Source organism: Thalassophryne amazonica, chromosome 5 (genome assembly GCF_902500255.1).
Source record: "Thalassophryne amazonica chromosome 5, fThaAma1.1, whole genome shotgun sequence".
NCBI classification, from domain to species: Eukaryota; Metazoa; Chordata; class Actinopteri; order Batrachoidiformes; family Batrachoididae; genus Thalassophryne; species Thalassophryne amazonica.
In genome coordinates, this window is record NC_047107.1 from 35,576,193 (window position 1) to 35,590,345 (window position 14,153).

The following is a 14,153-nucleotide window of genomic DNA, read 5'->3' on the forward strand; positions in this document are numbered from 1 at the left end:
ACTCAATTAAGACAGTAAATTAACATAAAATTATGTAATTATCAGGAAATAAAGGGCTGAGTTCTTCTTCTAAAAATACTTGAGGACTAAGGTTCTAAAAACATTCTGGACTCACGCCATTCCAACTCATTATAGAAGCTTTACTTAATTTATTATTACCCTTGAAAAATGTCAGCTACCTATTTTATAAACACTACCCAATCTAGAGCCTGTGGATCCCACGGGCAACATGCCAGTTAAATCATATTTATGGGGACTGCATGGTGGTTCTCAGTAATCTCAATAATCATGCAGTAATCATGGTCCACTCTTGGGCCGACTGTGCTGGAAATTATTAATCTTTCTTTAATGTCTGGATCTGTTCCTAAATGTTTCAAATCCGTTCTCACTGTGTTCTGTACAATAACACTGCCTCTAACCTTAGTGACATGAAATTTGGGGCTCCACAGGGGTCCATCTTAGGCCTTAGGCTTTTCTTCCTTTATATAGCACCCCTTGGGCACATATTGCGGCGCTTTGGGATTACCTTGCACTGCTATGCTGATGATACTCAGTTATTCATACATGCCGATAACTGCTGGTCATCTCATCCACATAAAATCCTTAGAAGATTGCCTTGCATCAGTGAGAAGCTGCATGTCTAGAAACTTCCTACTTTTAAACTCTGATAAGATTGAAATGATGGTTCTTGGTCCGTGAGACATCGGCATCAATTTGACCAGTTAACGCTTAGCCTAGGCTCACGTGTCATACATCACACAGACAAAGTGAGGAACCTTGGGGTAATTTTTGATCCTATGTTGTCCTTTGGCCTCCACATTAGAAATATTACGAGGCCTGCTTTCTTCCACTTGCGAAATATAGTGAAGATTCATCCCATCCTGTCTATGGCTGATGCTGAGACCCTGATCCATGCATTTATCTCTTCTAGATTGGACTACTGCAATGTTTTATTTTCTGGTTTACCGCAGTCCAGTTGGCATCCCTTCACTGACTTCCTGTCCCAGTGAGATCAGATTTTAAGGTTCTGCTACTAGTCTATAAAATTGTTCATGGACTGGCACCTCCCTACCTAGCTGACCTAGTTAAACCTTATGTACCGGCCCGGGCTTTGCGTTCTCATGGTGCAGGACTATTTTGTGTCTCTAAGGTGAATAAAAAGTCTGCGGGTCACAGAGCTTTCTCTTATCGTGCCCCTGTTCTGTGGAATGATCTCCCTGCATCAATAAAACAGTCAGATTCTGTGGAGACTTTCAAGTCCAGACTTAAGACACACTTATTTTCCCTTTCGTATGGCTAGCATACTGGCATAGTATAGTTCTGCGCTTTTTACTCTTTTAATTCATTTTATTAGGAAACGGAGCGTGCCACAGCCTCAACTTTACCTAAATTCTGAGTCTTTTAGTGAAGTTTAGGGCTAGTGGCCGGTGATCACTTTAGTATTTCCTGTTTTTCTTGTTGTTTAATGCTGACAAAGTATACTGTATTTCTTGTCTGTCTGATGCTTGATTCTGTTTTTTTCTCTCTGTTTAAGGTGCAGCTCCATCCACAGATGGGAGTGGTAATTGTGCTGATACCCTCCTGTCCTGTGCACCAACAGCTTTTCCAGTATATTTGTTTTGTGAATTGTTTGTGAATTGTTCTGTAATTTGTGTCTGTAGCATGGCCCAAGCAGAGGGTCACCCCTTTGAGACTGGTCTGCTTGAGGTTTCTTCCTCAGAGGGAGTTTTTCCATACCTCTGTTGCTCTGAGGGTTAGTAAAGTTAGACCTTACTTGTGTGAAGAGCCTTGAGGCAACTCTGTTGTGTTTTGGCGCTTTATAAATGAAAATAAATTGAAATTGATATTGAAATGCAGTAAATGTAAACCTAATGTAAAGTAAACCTAATGGATCTGATAGCAACTAACGATGTCATCATACAGCATTAAAAATGACGAGAATTTTACTCAGCATGAATACTGCAACAGTGGCATCTGAAATTATCTGCTAGGGCGTTTCACCTTTCAACAAGCCGTATTGTTCCAGGTCATAAAATGCCCTCCACAACAGCCAGCAGTTACTGAGTTACAGTTGGATGTGCTCAGCTCAGCCACTGTCAATCAAAGTGAACACACCCTAAGCATGCAGAATATTATGTCTTAAAATGGTTTAAATTCAGAAGTTGGGAAAAAAAAATTCAACCTGTACAGCTGTCATGGAGGAGGAAATAGAGATCAAAGCCATTATTACGTCCGCCAAGGACGTAATAACGGTTCTGTCTGTTAGCAGGATTACGTTGAAATTACTGCACGGATTTGGATGAACCTTTCACCACAGATAGATATTAGGCCATGGAAGACTCCATTAAATTTTAGAGGTGATCTGGATCCGGATTCTGGATCAAGATCAGGAAGACACTATTTTGTTTAAGGTTGTGAATTAAATATCAGATTGCAACACCTTGATCAAACCGACCATTCTGGATCAGTGTGCAATTATTGCATTGTGTTGTGGAATCTGGATCCAAGTAAAGTCCAAGTCATGATATGAATCACATATCTTTTATTCTGAGTCCTCGTCAACCTGTGGTGGACGTCAGAAATGACTCCTCTTGTTTTGTACCAGGCTGTAAACATGTTTGATTCTGACCAAACGTTGGACATTTTAAAAAGGAATTGAATGGGACTCTGTGTTGTGGGTAATCTGTCCTTTTTATATAAATGTTCTCTGGGTGGTCAACCTTCAACTTAGATCCTTTACTTTTTTTATTTGGTGAAAAATCTAAATGACAGTATCATGTCCTGATCCTCATTTCAGTGTTTCCAGGAAAATAACTGCAGCATGCAGAAAACAGTTGTTCTTAAAGGTTGCCTGTGATATGGTGAAAAACAAGCAGATCTTCTCAACAGATGAAAGAAAAACTAAAGCCAACCACAAAGACAGCCATTGTTTGTGCTCCAATATGCCGTGACTGGCTAACAAATTTAGAGTTGATAACATGTCTTGAAAGAGCCCTGATCTTTTTACATGGCAAGACCCATGAACCTCCTTGGATAGTGTAATTGGATCCCCCATGTTCAGGTACCAGTAGGCCATCAGCAGATAGAACCTGATGTTTGACGTTGATTGTGCTGTGTGACTGGTGAAAGCACTACACTGTCCAACTGTGTAGATAAAGGACAGCAGTGGTCTTATCTTTTGGATAAAGACATAAAGCAATAGTTTACTGCAGATTAAAGAGGAAAGTATGACAAGGAGAGGGGATGAGCAGAGAGGCCATTCATTGTGCTCTTCAGATAAACAACATTCTCGTGGAGAAGGGCTAAAACTAAACACATCAGGGCCATCGATGTTTTACACAGGCGTACGTGTCCTCAGGCATGCCAGTTCTGAATGAAGCTCTGCACTCTGCATTTCAGCTCAATAAATCAGCTCATCAGATTCTTATCTTACCATACTCCACCATGCACAGCACTTGACAAACAAATTTTTGTCTTAACAAAACAGTAACATTTGTTCTAAAGTGGCATTGTCAGTGCACATATTTCCGCAAAGGGTGAACAATCTTAGGGCCTCTTCACACAGTGCAAAGTTTGGTCCAATACGGCAAAACAGCGCAAAACAGTTCGAATTAGTGCACCACAAAACATTGCACTGACGGGCAGGCATGCACAATCCCGGTGCAAGAGTTTGTGCACGCGACGGTGTCTTTCGAGCAGGAACATAGTGGAGGCACCACATCACGCCGCTGATGCAGAATAAATAAAACATAAAAACCAGCTGGTACCTGTGGAACCACATCGCGCTGCTTATGTGTAAAAAAAAAAATACCACCCACAGGACTAGAACCCACGCCTTCCAAAAGCTCTGATTGCCAGTCAGAAACTTTACCACAAAGCTACAGAGCTGTCCTTTGAAAGCTGCAGGAACCTGCCTCATATCAGGAAGGAGAGGAAAGTATTACAAAAAATTTTAAATCACACACCATATAAAAACACTGCATTTATCAAGCGAGCAATACAAATAGGCTCTGTCTAGTCCTCTGTAGGTGACCCATGGTCACAGACATACAGTCATGAAATGACATGAATGAGAAGCAGTGTGCTCTGATCATGTCCATATCTGCTGGTCCGGTGCATACAGTCGCCCCGCGCGTGTTCTGCCCAACATGCGTGTCTTGTGGATGGTGCGTTGTAGCACAGACACCATGTCATGTGGAACAGAACTCATGTGGATCACGTGACAGTCAGATCGCCCGCTGCGTGTTCTGATCTGACGGTCCGATTCAACCTGGGGGCAGCCCGTCGCCACGGCGATATATGTTTTTATTTCTGTCCACGTAAGGGCAGCAAGCAGACACATGCGTATCACAGTGGGCAGTTGTTAGTTCATGTCTGTCCAAACACAGTACATCTTGTCCAGCTGGGATGTCCAGATCCACAGATCTCCACAGCTGCTTCTGTCCGCAGACACACCTCCTGTCAGTTTAGCGCACACACCAAAGCCACACTCGTGGGGAACTTATACACATTTCACTGCCAGTACAACATGTGTAAAACTACAATAATTTGTGTTGTTAAGAAAAAGTAAAATGGTATCTCGAGTCTGAATCCTAATCTTAAGCAACATAAAAATTGAATGGGAATGTCCCCTTGAAAACATTATTCTCTCTATTAATTTTCAAAGAAATGGGCTGGAATATTTTTGAAATAGTTACAGAAATTTCGGAAATAAGTGCCACATCTTCCATTCATTTGTTAAACCTGCTTAATCTACTTAAGGATCACAGACAGCTGGAGAATATAAGAGCAGTTATTGGCTGAGAGGTGAAGTACACCCTGGACAGGCTGCTAGTCAATCCGAGGACAGACACATAAAGACAGACCTTCCAAATAATTGCACAAAACCTGAACAGGAACTCTGGTTTTATTGGTTAATTTATTTATTCATTTATTTATTTTTGTTCTTTACATCATTATGTTATTTTAGTGCGTTTGCTTGTGTGTTAGTGTGTTTGATTAACAATTAAACCTTGAAAGTCTGTCATAAGGCTGATGTCCATTTATGTTTGGGGTGGTGTGTGCGCACAGAGAAGTGCAGAGGGGCCAACCTCTCCTAGGACACCAAAATGGCTACAGCCAGCTCTGGATTTATGATTACACTGCGTATGGTAGCGCATGCCAGTGTGGCTGCATCCTTCCACGTGTGAATTTTGATCTAATTTGGACCAAACCTGCTGGAATGAGGGGCAGACAAGGGCAACTCAATTTGAATTGATTTATTTAATTATTTTTTGTTGTTGTTGTTTGTTTGGGGGGGTTACTATTTAGTAGAGTCCCTTGATTGAGGAGAGTAGCGTCAACTGAGAGCATTGCGCCATTTTGGTTCCAACTGCGCTAAGTACTGAATGAACCTTTTATGTTTTCAACATTTTTAAAATCATTTAACCACATACAGCAGCACATCCAGGTACAGGTACTATCAAAATAAATATAAAAATAGTTAAGCTATCAAATTTACAATTTATGATGATTTATTCAATTAATTTAAAGCCTGATTTATGCAGCTGCAGCTCTGTAACTCCGTGTCATGACGTCAACGTGCATGACAGTTTTAAAGTTCTCCGTCTCTGGATTATGCTTTATTATAGACTAATTTGACCCTCAACAAGCTTTTCTTTCAGCAATCATCACCTCCAAATCAAAGGTAAGCTGAACAATTCCCTCTTTTACCTACTTTGTGCTGTAAATGTGCAGACCTTTCCGATCCATTTGTAATCAGTGCACAGACTGCAAATACAACCCCTGGCAAAAATTATGGAATCACTGGCCTCAGAGGATGTTCATTCAGTTGTTTAATTTTGTAGAAAAAAAGCAGACCACAGACATGACACAAAACTAAAGTCATTTCAAATGGCAACTTTCTGGCTTTAAGAAACACTATAAGAAATCAAGAAAAAAAATTGTGGCAGTCAGTAACGGTTACTTTTTTTAGACCAAGGAGAGGGAAAAAAATATGGAATCACTCAATTCTGACGAATAAATTATGGAATCACCCTGTAAATTTTCATTCCCAAAACTAACACCTGCATCAAATCAGATCTGCTCATTAGTCTGCATCTAAAAAAGAGTGATCACACCTTGGAGAGCTGTTGCACCAAGTGGACTGACATGAATTATGGCTCCAACACGAGAGATGTCAATTGAAACAAAGGAGAGGATTATCAAACTCATAAAAGAGGGTAAATCATCACGCAATGTTGCAAAAGATGTTGGTTGTTCACAGTCAGCTGTGTCTAAACTTTTTTCCCCTCTGCTTGGTCTAAAAAAGTAACCTTTACTGACTGCCACAATTTTTTTTTCCTGATTTCTTATAGTGTTTCTTAAAGCCAGAAAGTTGCCATTTGAAATGACTTTAGTTTTGTGTCATGTCTGTGATCTGCTTTTTTTCTACAAAATTAAACAACTGAATGAACATCCTCTGAGGCTGGTGATTCCATAATTTTTGCCAGGGGTTGTATTATAATATGATGGCAGATGAAAGAGTAAAAGCAGATAAGTGTAACTGTTCACAGCCTTTTGTGTCTGATTTAACAGGTGCACGTCCAGGCTGTGGGTCTGAGACTGAGCATGGTGTGAAAAAAATAAACAGTCGGACTTTTAATCAGAGAAATGACTCCGGTCCCACTTTCCTCAAATCGGTGAGTATCAGAGCACTGAATTTTAATTTGTACCTGTTACTGTGCACATCCAGACTGCTCTGGGTTTTTCATGGAAATACATTGCGATCGGACGGGACATTTTATCCAATGTGAGCAAAAATCTGTTGTACAAAATCTGTTATACAGTGTTTATTACATGGAAAACAATACAAAAACATTGGGGTTTTTTTGTCCAGTGATTGCAAATATCTGGTTTATACAATGATGGTTTTGGTGAGTTTTACTGGGACTGAACAAAAAATTTACCTCTCAAAACTTTGTCAATTTTCCCAAATTTTTCTTCTGTTTGGATCTGAAGGGAATCTGTACTTCTTGAACCCCTTGTGTCGATTTGTGCATCCAAATGCACAACAATCCGGCATTTTCAGCGAATAAATAAATAAAAGAGCTGGATTTACATGCAGATAAATTAACAGCGAACGCTATTTTGAACCCAAGATGGCACCAGTGACGTGACTTTTTTTTTACTTGTCATTACTCTCTCAGTCAAGGGACTCTATTTACTAGTGATGAAGAAACTGAAGCTTTTTGAACCACTGAATCAATATGAAGCAATTGTGTTGAAAAGGTTCAGTGTTTCAAATCATTTGATACAATTAAATATGGCGACATCTGCTGGCCAATCTTCAACAAACTTGCATGAAACAAGGCACTGTTATGTACGAGGGCTGTCAATAAAGTAACGGTCCTTTTTATTTTTTTCAAAAACTATATGGATTTCATTCATATGTTTTTACGTCAGACATGCTTGAACCCTCGTGCGCATGCGTGAGTTTTTCCATGCCTGTCGGTGACGTCATTCGCCTGTGAGCACTCCTTGTGGGAGGAGTCATCCAGCCCCTCGTCGGAATTCCTTTGTCTGAGAAGTTGCTGAGAGACTGGCGCTTTGTTTGATCAAAATTTTTTCTAAACCTGTGAGACACATCGAAGTGGACACGGTTCGAAAAATTAAGCTGGTTTTCAGTGAAAATTTTAACGGCTGATGAGAGATTTTGAGGTGATTCTGTCGCTTTAAGGACTTCCCATGGTGCGAGACGTCGCTCAGCGCTCTCAGCCGCCGTCGTCAGCCTGTTTCAAGCTGAAAACCTCCACATTTCAGGCTCTATTGATCCAGGACGTTGTGAGAAAACAGAGAAGTTTCAGAAGAAGTCGGTTTCAGCATTTTATCCGGATATTCCACTGTTAAAGGAGATTTTTTTAATGAAAGACGTGCGGACGCAGCTGACGCGGTGCGGCGGCACAGGAAAAACACCTCCATTGGAAGCCTTAAGGACAAGTTGGAACATATCCTGCTGTTAAACAATTTCTCATATACTCACTCCACTGAAAGCCATCAAAAGCCACCTGGATTTTACAAATGGTTATCAACACGGAGGTGTTTTTCCTGTGCCGCCGCACCGCGTCGGCTGCGTCCCGACGCGCGGACCCTCTCAGGACGTCCTGGATCAATAGAGCCTGAAATGTGGAGGTTTTCAGCTTGAACAGGCTGACGACGACGCCTGAGAGCGCTGAGCGACGTCTCGCACCGTGGGAAGTCCTTAAAGCGACAGAATCACCTCAAAATCTCTCATCAGCCGTTAAAATTTTCACTGAAAACCAGCTTAATTTTTCGAACCGTGTCCACTTCGATGTGTCTCACAGGTTTAGAAAAAATTTTGATCAAACACAGCGCCAGTCTCTCAGCAACTTCTCAGACAAAGGAATTCCGACGAGGGGCTGGACGACTCCTCCCACAAGGAGTGCTCACAGGCGAATGACGTCACCGACAGGCGTGGAAAAACTCACGCATGCGCACGAGGGTTCAAGCATGTCTGACGTAAAAACATATGAATGAAATCCATATAGTTTTTGAAAAAAATAAAAAGGACCGTTACTTTATTGACAGCCCTCGTATGTTTGATAATGTAGGTTCTCTTGAAATTTTTTACTATTTTTTCTTTTAAAGACATTAATAATGTACTTTTGTTATAATGTGATTGTGCCATCATAATATACAGTATGTAATAGATATAACAAATATCACGAAATGCTTGTGCAACTGGGGACTGTTATGACAATAGTTGTACAAACATGGGGACTTGGGAGGTTTTTATTTAAACATAAGATCATTTCAGCAGTGTTGGGCTTGAGTCTGTTCCGGTTCTTTGTTCCTACCTCTCCAGTTTTGGAGAAGATCCTCTCACACGGCACAGAAGTTGGTGGCATATGAAGACAGATTTTGTCCAGTTTGTAAAGAGTTGGATAACCAGCTGCCTCCATCCTCTCTCTCTCTCCTTTCCTCACACTCACTACACAGACAATCACACAAACACTTTCTAATGTTCACGCACTTACTTTACACTTTACACCATCACCTCTAGTGATGGTCTAGTGGTTAAAGTGTTGGGCTTGAGACCAGAGGATCCTTAGTTGAAATCCCAGCCTGACCGGAAAATCACTAAGGGCCCTTGGGCAAGGTCCTTAATCCACTAGTTGCTCCCGGTGTGTACCGAGTACCTTGTATGGCAGCACCGTCACATTGGGGTGAATGTGAGGCATTATTGTAAAGCGCTTTGAGCATCTGATGCAGATTTAAAAGCGCTATATAAATGCAGTGCATCTACACTTATCCACTAACTAACCTATGAATCTTTCTCTGTATGTGTACTTAATATCTGTAAGTATGTAATTCTGTAAATCAGTGTCTGAATATCTGAGTGTATGATGGTTTATCTAATCTAATGCTAATCTGACCTAAATCTCTCACTCTGGTTGTCAGTTGATGAAACTATAGTAGTAACACATGCCAAAGCTCTCTTCTGAAAAAACCCATGAAGCATAGAGGGATTTGACTGCAAGAATTTAATAACTCCCGCACTGAATTCAAATCGGTGTGACACATTGTCGATACACGTGACGTAACGAAGCTTCATTCGGGGAGTCATGTGATTTTTCACAGGATGAAGTAAGGCATCGAAATATCTTGCAGTGACACGTCTTGAACGATCAATACTGTGTCGAGCCGTCTGCTTCGAGCATAACATCACTATTTATTATTAACCTTTAATATGAAGATATAAATTACCTTGCTCTTGGTTGAAGTCAAGGCCAGAACTGTTTAACGCAAAACAATTTGAGGCCATCTTGGTTTAACATACTGGAAGGATTTGTTCGTTGGGGATAAAGTGGTTCAGGTTTGTACAGAACTGATCAAATGTTAAAGTCACACAGAACCAGATACTGTGGTACCACTGAATCACAAAGGAATAATTTGGATGAATCATCATTAGGCACAAGTGTTGGGCCACTTCAAGTTTATATATGTATTGTAATATAGGTTTGTGTTTGTTTGTAGGGGTTTTTTTTTGTTGTTGTTGAGAAATTACAAACCACTAAACACGTGGCCTCCTTGGTAGACTTGAAAGAAAACTGAAGGTCAACAGGCTGTAAATAAATACCTTTTATTTGGGTTGGTATTTGATAATATTTAAGGTGCATTTTGTGCTGTACAGTTTGGGTTGTAGTAACACCAGAATTCATGTCAGGCCATTAAACAAAAACCTCTAAAATGCTTTTATTTTAATAATACCCCTCGTATTATTATTATTATTGCTTATTTGCCTTAGCGCATTGCTTGAGTTGTGACTGTGTTATATATGCTTTCAATGTACCCTTTGTGCCCCCTAGCTTTTAGTACTTTGTGTTGAATGTAGTTCTCTACGAGGGTTTGTATTTTTGCTAAAAAAAAAACCAAAACAAAACAAAAAACAAAAACAACCCTGAGTAGAGTTGTTTTCCTTCCATGGTTGCAGCACATTCAAGTGTAAAAGATTAATAAACCAACCACCCGAAAGGCTGAAGACAAACGTGTAGTAAATATTTTGCATGTATATTCAAAGAAATAACTTAACTTTCCAGCAATATTGGGGAAAAAATAAAATAATTTAAAATTCGAAAGAAAATGAAGGAGCCAACAGCACTGCATTCAAGAATAAATTTTATTTTTATACTAAGCACAGTGTATGTGATTACTGCACACTGTGACGGATTATGTTGACATAGTCTTGCAGTGACATCTATTGGAATCTATGATTATTGCAGTGTAACAAGCATTCCTATTTTGTTCTCACACTTCTTTTGGCACATTACAGTTAAGATACATGGAAATACAAACTGCATTGCTGATAAACAGTTTAAACAGATTTTATAGCTATGAGTTGAATTTTAGTAGAGTAATTTAATAGTGTAATAGGAGATTAATGCCTTTTCTCTCGCCATCCATTTTACATTCAAACCCAAATCAAAAGCTTTTAAAGTCAAACCCTTTCTCTGCCAGTTAAAGATTTACAAGCTTTTGGCACTGTTTAAGTATGGACTTTAAATCTAAAGTTGTGAAGAGTAAATGTGCAAACTGCTGCTGGAATAAACACCTTCAGCTGTTCCATTGGAGGTAATGATCATGGTTCTGCTGGTTACACACCTGGACATGAAGTGTCTGCTAAACATTTATGTATTTGTTACTAACACAAAATCCAAGGGAAAAAAGAAAATGCGATTCGATTTCAGTGAAACCTCACTTTTTACACTTTAGGCAGCAAATCTATCAGTAGAGGAAAGATCATAGTAAAACAGCTCAAAACACAACTTTGCTCATGTTTATTTTAGTGCCAGTGTTGCATACTGTAGCAGCATTATCACAATCATTTCATATTTGCATGGTTTTAATTCCAATCAGTCTCATCCTACAATTGGCATTCATCAAAAATCATCACAGCACCCTTTTAAGTTATTTGTGCGCAATCAGCATTAAGATATTTACATTATGGAAATCACCACTTGAGCTGTCAGTTTTGTGCGTTCTGTAAAAAGTAGCAAAACATTAGAAAGTGAAGACAATCATAAAACAATGACCTGACAAAAGTGATCACATGTATGTAACGGACTCTAAGCTGAAACTGTAGCAGGCCAAACAAGGGCACAGATCATTACACTTCTGTTTGGACTGACTTTACTTTAGTCATTCTGGGATTAAAAACTGTAAATCAAAAGACGATTCAGGATTAATAGGCAGAGCTAGCACAAAACCCAACTGCAATTAAGCCAAGAACACGAAACTTCACAACTAAAGATAAAATAAAAAAAAAGCCACACACCTTAAAAAATAACAAAAACAACAAAAAAACCTAACAAAATCCATGTTGTATGTCTTGTCTTACTGTTGTTCACAGAAATGCATTTATAGGGTAACCACACTAATTAAAAGTAGCATGAGGATATTAACCGGGGGTGGGGGCAAGTGACTAGTGCACTTGGTTTCAGTACGGAAGGTTCCAGGTTCAAATCCCACTCCCGCCTATTTCTCCACGTAATGTGGAGTTGTGTCAGAAAGGGCATTCGAAGTGAAACCTATGCCAAATCAATAAGTAGATCCACCACGGATTTGCTAAGGCTACCCCAATTGAAAACAAGGGAGCATTACTATGAAGACTTTAAACATTTACAACGTATCCATAAATTAGTCACAGCACTTCACTTTTTGCACATTTTGTTATGTTACAGCCTTATTCCAAAATGGAGTAAATTTTTCCCCCTCAAAATTCTACTCACAACACCCCATAATGACAACATGAAAAAAAAAAAGCTTTGACATTTTTTGCAAATTTATTTTTTTAATTTCCAAATTGATTAAAAATAAAAAACTAAGAAATCTCACATACGTAAGTATTCACACCCTTTGCTCAATACTTTGTTGATACACCTTTTTCTGCACTTACAGCCTCAAGTCTTCTTGAATACGATGCCACTAGCTTGGCGCACATATCTTTGAGCAGTTGTGTCCATTCCTCTTTGCAGCACCTCTCAAACTGCATCAGGTTGGATGGGTTGCGTTGGTACACAGACATGTTCAGATCTCTCCAGAGATGTTCAATCAGATTCAGGTCTGGGCTTTGACTGGGCCACTCAAGGACATTGACAGAGTTGTCCTGAAGCCACTCCTTTGATATCTTGGCTGTGTGCTTAGGGCCATTGTCCTGCTGAAAGATGAACGGTCGCCCCAGTCTGAGGTCAAGAGCGCTCTGGAGCAGGTTTTCATCCAGGATGTCTCTGTGCATTGCTGCATTCATCTTTCCCTCAATCCTGACTAGTCTCCCAGTTCCTGCTGCTGATAAACATCCCCACAGCATGATGCTGCCACCACGTTTCACTGTAGGGATGGTGACTTGTTTCCTCCAAACAATCTTTGTCTCATCAGACCAGAGAATTTCCTTTCTCATGGTCTGAGATTCCTTCAAGTGGCTTTTGGCAAATTCCAGGAGGGCTGCCATGTGTCTTTTACTAAGGAGTAGCTTCTGTCTGGCCACTCTACCATAAAGGCCTGATTGGTGGGTTGCTGCAGAGATAGTTGTCCTTCTGGAAGGTTCTCTTTTCACAGAGGAATGCTGGGGCTCCAACAGAGTGGCCATTGGGTAATTGATTACCACCCTGAACAAGACCCTTCTCCCCGATCGCTCAGTTTAGATGGGCGGCCAGCTCTAGGAAGAGTCCTGGTGGATCCAAACTTCTTCCATTTCAAGATGATGGAGGCTAATGTGCTCATTCGGACCTTCAAAGCAGCAGAAATGTTTTTGTACCCTTCCCCAGATTTGTACCTCCAGACAATCCTGTCATGGAGGTCTACAGACAATTCCTTTGACTTCATGCTTGGTTTGTGCTCTGACATGTACAGTCAACTGTGGACAGGTGTGTGTCTTTCCAAATAATGTCCAATCAACTAAATTTACTCGAGGTCGACTCCAATTTAGCTGTAGAAAAATCTCAAGGATGATCAGTGTAAACAGGATGCACATAAGCTCAATTATGAGCTTCATGGCAAAGGCTGTGAATACCTATGTAATTTCTTAGTTTCTTTATTTTTAATAAATTTGCAAAAATCTCAAAAAAAAATTTCACATTGTTATTATGGGGTATTGTGTGTACAGGTTTGAGGAGAAATGAATTTCATCCATTTGGAACAAGGCCATAACATAACAAAATGTGGGGGGGGGGGGGGGAAGAATAGCGTCGTGAATACTTTCCAGACGTGCTGTAGCTTATGAAGACTCCTTGCTGTTGTCGTGTTTTAACTGTAAATTTAAATGTGGGATGATATGTTTCAAACTTCATTAAATGAGGCAGCTAAAATGCTTTTCTCACATAGTCAAGGTCGTATGAAAACAGGCAAGTACACAAGGCATGTTTAAACAAAAAAAAAAAAAAAAATGCATAGAATACAATGTATATCTTTGGTAAATTACCTTACTGTACAAGTAGACTCAATCTCGTGCTAAGAGACTGTGACGTCACTAGACTGGTGGTGGCGAGGATATAAAACAAATAGGTCATGTTGTCATGTTTTGGATTATATCAAAAGTAGCTCCACTATCAAGTGGAAAACAAAGAAGCTGAGAAGATCAAGAAATGTTTTCCATCAGG